This window comes from Olea europaea, unplaced genomic scaffold (genome assembly GCF_002742605.1).
Source record: "Olea europaea var. sylvestris unplaced genomic scaffold, O_europaea_v1 scaffold936, whole genome shotgun sequence".
NCBI classification, from domain to species: domain Eukaryota; kingdom Viridiplantae; phylum Streptophyta; class Magnoliopsida; order Lamiales; family Oleaceae; genus Olea; species Olea europaea.
The window spans coordinates 202,026-210,403 of NW_019267851.1; positions in this window are offsets into that span (position 1 = coordinate 202,026).

The following is an 8,378-nucleotide window of genomic DNA, read 5'->3' on the forward strand; positions in this document are numbered from 1 at the left end:
AACGTGTTAAAGCGGGAATATCACCTTCAAAGATATAATAAACGTGCATAAAATGCTACAACTATGTTGGGGATGATAAATTTTGCTCGAGTCACTACAATAGATTTTGTGTTTGTGTGAAAGTAACTTCTGAAGAATGTATTGTTAGATAAAGAAAAAGTTACCGAAATATTTGAAAAATGCGCTTCTTTTGGAGAATGCATGATTGAAAATGAGTTTTGAAGAAAAATGATTTTCAAGTAATAACCTTTGAATGAGGACTTTAACTAAGTTCGCGCTCAACTCAACAAATGCTTGTTTGGGAGAAATTTTTTGAAAAAATATTTTGTCCTAAAATCATTTTGACCATAATAAGACTCATAATTTTTGTCTACTTTTTAACCACACCTTTTCAAAAAAATAAATAAATCAATAAATAAAATAAAATAAAAAATGATTTTTTACTAGAAAAAATCTATCACAAACAAATTCTAAGTGATTTAACTTGATTCCTTAGGATAAAGTATAAGTACATAAAAGTCATGATTGGGATTTTCAACTTACGTACTTGAATTGAAAGTAAAACTTGAAATGCAGAAATTTAAACTAAGACAATATGATAAAACACTCGACGTCACTCTTAAACCAAATAGGAAAAAGTCAAACGTTCAAGGTGGGGGACAGGCTTAAAAACAGGGCGCCCTGGACAGGAAGCAAAACTAAACCAAATAAATAAATAAGTCAACATAAAACTTCGACTACAGAGATTGGATCATACCAACATAGCCCAAGAGATATCCATTGACGATACAGTGTCGAGCATTCTCATGGGGCATGTTTACGGAGAAATTTAGAGATGTAAATTAAGCCCCGTTTGACTCTTATTTTTTGAAATGAATATGAGTTGAATAGTGTCTTCTTGAAAAATAAGTGGTTGAAAAAGAAGGAAGAATTTTCGATTTATGTGTAATATTATTTTAAGGGAGATTGTATAGTTAAAAATATGAGAGAAAAAGATGAAATAGAATTTACTGGGCAGGGCGGGGGGCGGGGGGAGGGGCTAAGTGTGTCAAGCTATCAACAAGTGCCTTCACCTAGAAAATTAGAAAATTCAAGAAAAGTAATAGTCTAACGATTTTCACAAGAATAATGCCGTGTAGCACATGCGACGCTGGACTCTACTTCCTTATAGAGGGGTGCCACATAGCCACTCATTCTATAGAGTGATTTATCTATTTCCGTTATAAAGAAACAGTAGATACACATTAGGTAAAATAGTTTCTCTCTAACTTGTTAAACTTATGTTAAAATCCTATCGCATTTGCAGTTATTGACTTAAATGTTGAAGCCAAATTCACACACCTCTAATCTCTTTGGTGGCTGAGCTTCGCGCATTGGCACATATCATGTCAATTGAAGATTGTAACCATGTTGGAAAATTACACCGATATTATACATATTATATTCACAAAATCATGTCGTTTATTTGCGTGAAATCAAAACGCAATTTCGACTTACAGAGATAGGATTTGAGAAGAAAAAATAAGAATTTATCGAATCCGAATACCTGAATATGGATTCTTCCCTTTCAACTCATGATCAAAAACAAATAATTCTTTGGATCAAACCTTGCAGGATAAACATATAAATAACGTTAATCATTTTCTGAAATCAAATTATAATAAAAGGAATCAGAAAATGAAGAAAGAAAATGCAAATGACAAATTTTTGGTCGAGGCAAATGTTGGACACTTTGTCCTTAAGATTAATTTGCCTCGCATCGGTGCTAACGGTTCTCCGGCAATCATCTCCCAAGATATAACGACCACGTCGAGCCATACGAGCACTCCAAATGACTTTGACCAGCGAACTCGAACGAAATTCTCTCTCTACCGTGACCATGACCATGACCATGACTTTGATGCAAATGTTTTATGCAAAACCAATGTGTAAATTGGAATAAAATGATATGGTATCTATGATTTTCTTGAATGAATAAAATTCAAACACGTGGGGTCTATATATATAGTAGTTGGAAAGGTATGTCAAAAGACACAATCATACCAAGAGACACATCTCTTGGAATTCATAATTATTGGACATTAATCATACTCATACCAAGAGTCATGATATTTCATACGAAAAGCCACATTTTTTTCTCCATATATTTCTAGAATATTCCACAATATTCTATACGATTTTTCCAATAATTTCTAGTATTTAAGTGGTTGACATTTGGTTTAATTTCTCATTCACGAAATAACGAATTCCACTTAAATAATCATTTAAAATTGGTCACAACCAATTTTCAATAAAAAAAATTCCAACAATCCCCCATATGAATGAAAATTAATGCAAATGTATATGCAGACACTAGTAAAGAGAGAGCAGGAAAACATTGCATCAGGTAAGGTAGCTTTTGGCTTTGAACATTCCCTAGTGAAATACCATCGGATTTACTAGATAATTGGTGAACGTGATGTTCTTGAACCATCAGTCGTTAGCATAAACCAAGACAATAATATTCACACAATATCTCCCATAAACCGTTCATGATTCTCATGACTTGGTTCATTTTGGCCCTAAACCCATCTTGGTTCTGTAAGTGTTTAAAAAATTCAAGCCTTGAATAATTCTCATTGAAGCGGTCCCACTTCACACTTACATAGGTGATCTCCTATTAAAAGTATTTTGCCCTACTCCAATTGACTTAATCAAGATATAGGAATCATTAAAAGTTTATCTTAACCTCCAATTACTCTGCAGAAAGCACTTTGATATCATAGGAATGAGTTAGGAAATTAGTTTCCTAAGTGTTTCATAGAATTCTCATAACTTAGTTGTCCCTTTGAACCAAGATCTTGAGATCTCCAGTCAACATGGCAGGGTTACCATTATAAAGATCTTACTTAGTAGGCTTAATCTCATTCCCTTCGATGTGCAGTATGCTTGATCTCTTGGTAAACATATATAAATGGATCCACAAGTTTACACCAATGAGATCAACTGTTTTATGATATTATGTCTACGACATACATGTCTAGACTTACCATTCTATGTGATTTAGTATCTTTTCAAATTTAGCTAGCCAATGATCGATTCATTTGATAAATACACATTGTCACCAACTAAGAAATCCTCTCATGAAACTACATGCTTCTCATTAGCTTTATTTAAAGCTTTATCAATTCCAAACAAAAATGTTGGAGGATTTCTAACGAACCGTTACACTAGTCAATCATATTTACTAGTGGATTTCATACATGGGTATTCAATATCATCATTAAAGCATTGCAATGCATTCGAACTTTATGAATATTTTCAAATATTCCAATTGTTCTTGTATATCCAAACAACTGTCGTGATCGGCTTTCATCCCATTTCATCCACTTTAGACTTAGTATATATGATCGCATTACAATATCCTTTCAATACCGTAGGATATCTTGTGAAATGTAATCCACAGGTCATGGTATATTTCAAATACCCAAGGACCCTTGTCAATGCCACCCAATAATCATGGCCTGGATTACTCGTGAATCTTCAAGTTTATTCACAGCAAAAGCATTATCCGATCGAATGCATTTCGTAATATACATTAGATTGCTAATTACTTGTGAATATTTCAGTTGTGACACGCTTTCATCCTTATTTTGACCAAGTGTAGACTTGTGTCAATACTTCAAACTTTTTAAATATTTTCTCAACAAATGAGATTGGAAAAATACAATTCCTTCCGTTGTTCTAGAGATTTTTATCTCTAGTATTACATCTGCCACACCCAAGTTTTTCATGTCGTAATGCTTCGTAAGCATTTTCATGGCGTTTAGCACCACTTCATGACTATTTCCCATCATCAGCATATTGACTACATACAAATACATAGGCATCTGGTGTATTTTCCACGTATACACACTTGTCACATTCATTTATTTTGAACTCATTTGACAACATCGTTTTGTTAAACTTTTGGTGCCAGGAGCTTGTTTCAGTCCATATAAGGACTCAACATGTATACAAACTTTGTGGCTTTCGTTTGGAGACACCTTTAGGTTGCTCTCTATATATATCTTCTTCTAACTCACCATTTAGGAATCTCGTTTTCGCATCCATTTGGTGAATGTCAATGTTATGTATTGCCGCAGTTATAATTAGTAACCTTATCGAAGTGATTCTGGTCACGAGTGAGTAGGTAAAGATTGAAAAAATATTGTTTTCTTTATTCTACATGAATTTTTTATCATGTTTTCGTGCTTGTGGTATTTCTAATATTTGGCTTACAATCATATGCATACTAAACTCTTTTCACAAGTTTTGTAAATATAGAATAATTTTGTAGGCACAGTTATTGTATATGTTTTCTCCACATTCGTTAATAGAATAAAATACTCTGTTCGTCTGTCAATTAATTATTTGTCTTCTATTTTTTTATTTTTTTTTGTGATCATATACTTTATATCATGTCATATATATTACCTCCGTTCATTTTATTTCCCAACAATTTATAACCGCCCAAATAAATCAACCAAATCCAATTTCAATGTCCATACTTATATTTGAGTTATTTCAAATTTCTGAGAACAAAAGCTAGAAATATTTCTATGGATATCAAGTTCACTTGTGATCCACATCTCCTTTGGTTGCATTGATTACAAGCAACTAGATGGTCCATCATCCATGGTTCCATTGTCATAATTAAATGTGAGAAAGGTACTTTCCTATTTACTTTACTTTTTTACTTCGCCCATGTTTGAGTCACATTTTAGGGAAAAAAATATATTATTCATGTAAAATTAATAAAAAATATGTGGTTAAAAAATGAGAAAAATTTTAGATTTACGTGTAATATTATTTTATTGAACAATGTGTGATTGAAATGATGTCAAATCACTATTGAAGAATATATATATTTTTAAAAATAATGCGGCTCAAACAAGCCAGAAATGATTCAATAACTTTTATTATTATATCTATGGAACTTAATAAAAAAATCTTTCGGCACTATGTATAAAATAAAGCTAGAAGAATTATTATTTATGAAAGGAAAAATTGCAGCTGAGGCTCCAAACCTTTCAAACAGTTGCGGTCTTTCCCCTAACCTTTCAATAGTTGCAGCTGTCACCCCAAAACCTTTCAAATCGTTGCAGTCGAGGTCCCAACGGACGGTTTCCATCCAAATATCTGTTAGTTGACTAAAAAATTTGATTTTGACCATATTTGTAATATTTTTGAAAGGGTAAAATAGTAACTTTTCATTTACTATATTAAAATAACTTAAAAATTAAATTAGAAAAAGAAAAAAAATCTGCAAATCTTCATCTTCCCCCAAGCCCACCGGCCCCGTCCTCGGCCACCGCCACAACTCTCAAAACTCGCCTGTCACAATCGTATCTCGGGCTAACTTGAGTAAAAAGGGGTTGAGATCTGGGTTTTGGAGGGAGGATTCGTCGAAAAGGCTTTTTTCCAAAGATGATTTCTTCTTACAGGAACTTCGATTAGGAGAAGGCTTAGCGCGTGAAGTGGACAAGGAAGGGAAGGGCGGAAAGTCAGAAGCCAGGGAGCTGGATTTTGAGTTAACGGGTTCAAATCTGGTAGATTCCGATCTGATCGGGGTATGTGGCTCATCGAGTACCGAGATTCATAACCGTGGAGCCTCCATTGGAGTTTTTACAGATACTAAACTCAGCATTGTCGCAAAAAAAGGGAAAATGCAACCTGAACTACAGATGTATATGAGACTGCATCTACTAGAGGATTGGCAAATAATGCTGCAATAACAGTTCCCAACACCAATAACATTACAGCTTTAAATGAAGTCCGTCGGGGATTCTCAAAAGCCTCAACAATCTCATTATTTTGTTCTCTCTTTGTTTACTGCAACAACTACCCATGAATTCCTTAACTTAATACCAATTAAAGAATAGAAACATTTGTAGTTGAGAAAGGGAGGGAAAGGAGGGATAAACCCCACTTCAAGATTCGGTGGTGGCAGTGGTCTGTGACCAGTAGGCTTCGGGAAGATGAAGATTTGTAGATTTTTTATTTTTTTTTATTTCTTGCTTTTTCTAATTTAATTTTTAACTTATTTAAATATAATAAATGGAAAGTTACTATTTTACCCTTTCAAAAATATTACAAATATGGTCAAAGTCAAATTTCTTAGTCAATTAACAGATATTTGGATGGAAACCGTTCGTTGGGGTCTCGGCTGCAACGATTTGAAAGGTTTGGGGTGATGGTTGCAACGATCAAAAGGTTAGGAGAAAGTCTGCAACTATTTTAAAGATTTGAGGCCTCAGCTGCAATTTTCCCTAAATGAAATTAAAATGGAGTAAGCACGAGGGCATGAAGCATTGATGGTGACTAGACAACAATAAAGCTAATAAAGCCAAAATCCCCAACAGAGACCTGAGTGGCCCACTTATATGGACCATTTCCTTTTTTAGCCCGAATTTTTTTTTTTCTACTATGAATCAATGAATAAGCGACTTGTAAACAAGAGATAAAAAAATTTATTATTTATATAATATAAAAATAAAAGAGTACCGCAAAAATTTTAATTGGCTTATTTGGTTAGTTGGACACGGTTCGTGGTAACTAATTGAATTGAGAGGCGAACAATTTTGAAGATATGGTTAAGAAAATAGAACATCCATTATTAAACATCACGAGACATTCATATTTTATAATAATAATTATTTTTTTTTTATGAAAGGGGAATTCGCAGCCGCTACTCTTCGGGTGCGCACTGGATAAACCTTCGGACTGACGCAATAACCTGCAAGTCACGCCAGTCAGGTAAACCGCACTAGATAAGCTCAGTGCAACAAGTTCGAACGAGAAAGTGTTGATAGAGATAATCGAATTCGTGAGCGAAGGTCTCTGCACTCACCTACTCTACCAATTCGGCCACCCCATGAGAGACAGACATTCATAATTCTAATTGTATGAGGTTGAGTTTCACTAATCAGCTTGGGTTCGTACATAAAAATTTGAAGCTACGAGATGTGTTTAATCAAGCTTACGTGACGAATTAACGAAAATTTGGCTAGAAAAGATTGCACGGCTTTGGGCCTAGGAAGTGAAGGGAGTGAGCTTAGCTCCTCTACTCCACACTACTTTTTCTTCATGCTCGTTTCGCATGTGCTTCAAGTGCAATTAACGCTTTGCTCTCCTCTTATTCTTCATTGGACGGTTCAAATGGATTTCATGGGTGAAATATCGTATTACAAGTACAATGCAGAGCTGAAGACTCGAAGATTTACTTGGACTATGAGGACAGCAAGAGAAAGACTAGTGACACCACGAGAAAATGTACTGTAGTTTGTGGGGGTGGGTAATCTTTTCTTTAGTACTTTGTTTGGAATTTAGGATGCTTTCGAATTGTACATGTCTGTATCGAACTGACTAGTTGCATTAATGTGAGAAGATTATTTGTGTCCTCATTTATTATACTTCTTTCTAAATGAGATGTGATGTAAAAATCAAACTTTGTGCTGGCAATAATACTTCCTTTTATTATTTATAATTTAAAATTAACTAGACTTATTGAGAATATACAATTTTAAGATTCTGAGTTCAATTATTTTATTTTATTTTATATTTTTTAAAGTTCAAGTAATAGTTTTATTATATGCCATTTTTTTTTTTACTAATAAGAATTTTGTTACCATTAGAGTATGTCTTGATTTTGCTTGCAATAAGCTATATTTCTAGTATTTTAATTATATTTAGGAAATAAATGAAATAAAACTTATTATTGATTCAAAAATTTTCTTGTAGAGCATGTTTCGGGTTAGATAAAATGGTTACAAGTAAATGAGTAAGTTTTAAAATAAATTTTTTATTGGTCCAAGTTGTCGATAAAAAGGTTATTTAGAAAGAATTAATATTTTTATTTAATGTACAAGAAAAAAGTAAATTATCTAAACATTTAAGGTGCGTTTGATTGCGAGTATGAAATTTGTATGGAAAGAAAATAAATTTAGGTACTTTAATTGCCTAAAACTTATTTGTATGGAAATTATTAATTAAATGTGTTTGATTAATTTAATTTTCAACATAAAAAATATTATACTTTTTCATTTTTTATTGGTGGGTAGATAAGAGAGAATAGATAGATAAGAGAGAGAAAGTGAGTGGATTCCCATGACCAAATATAGGAAAATATTTTTCATGAAAAAAAGTCAATCAAATAATATAAAAGTAGAAATTTAGGTGAAAAAAGTACATTTTTCTAGAAAAATAATGACAATCAAACGCACTCTTATTGAAAACAAAAAGCTACTCAAATTAGCTGAACAAACACTAAATCGTGGAGCCTAATCAATCAAAACATAAATCATTATTAAGATTAAATCACGCAAAATGAGAAATTTAATTACACAATCAGATTAATG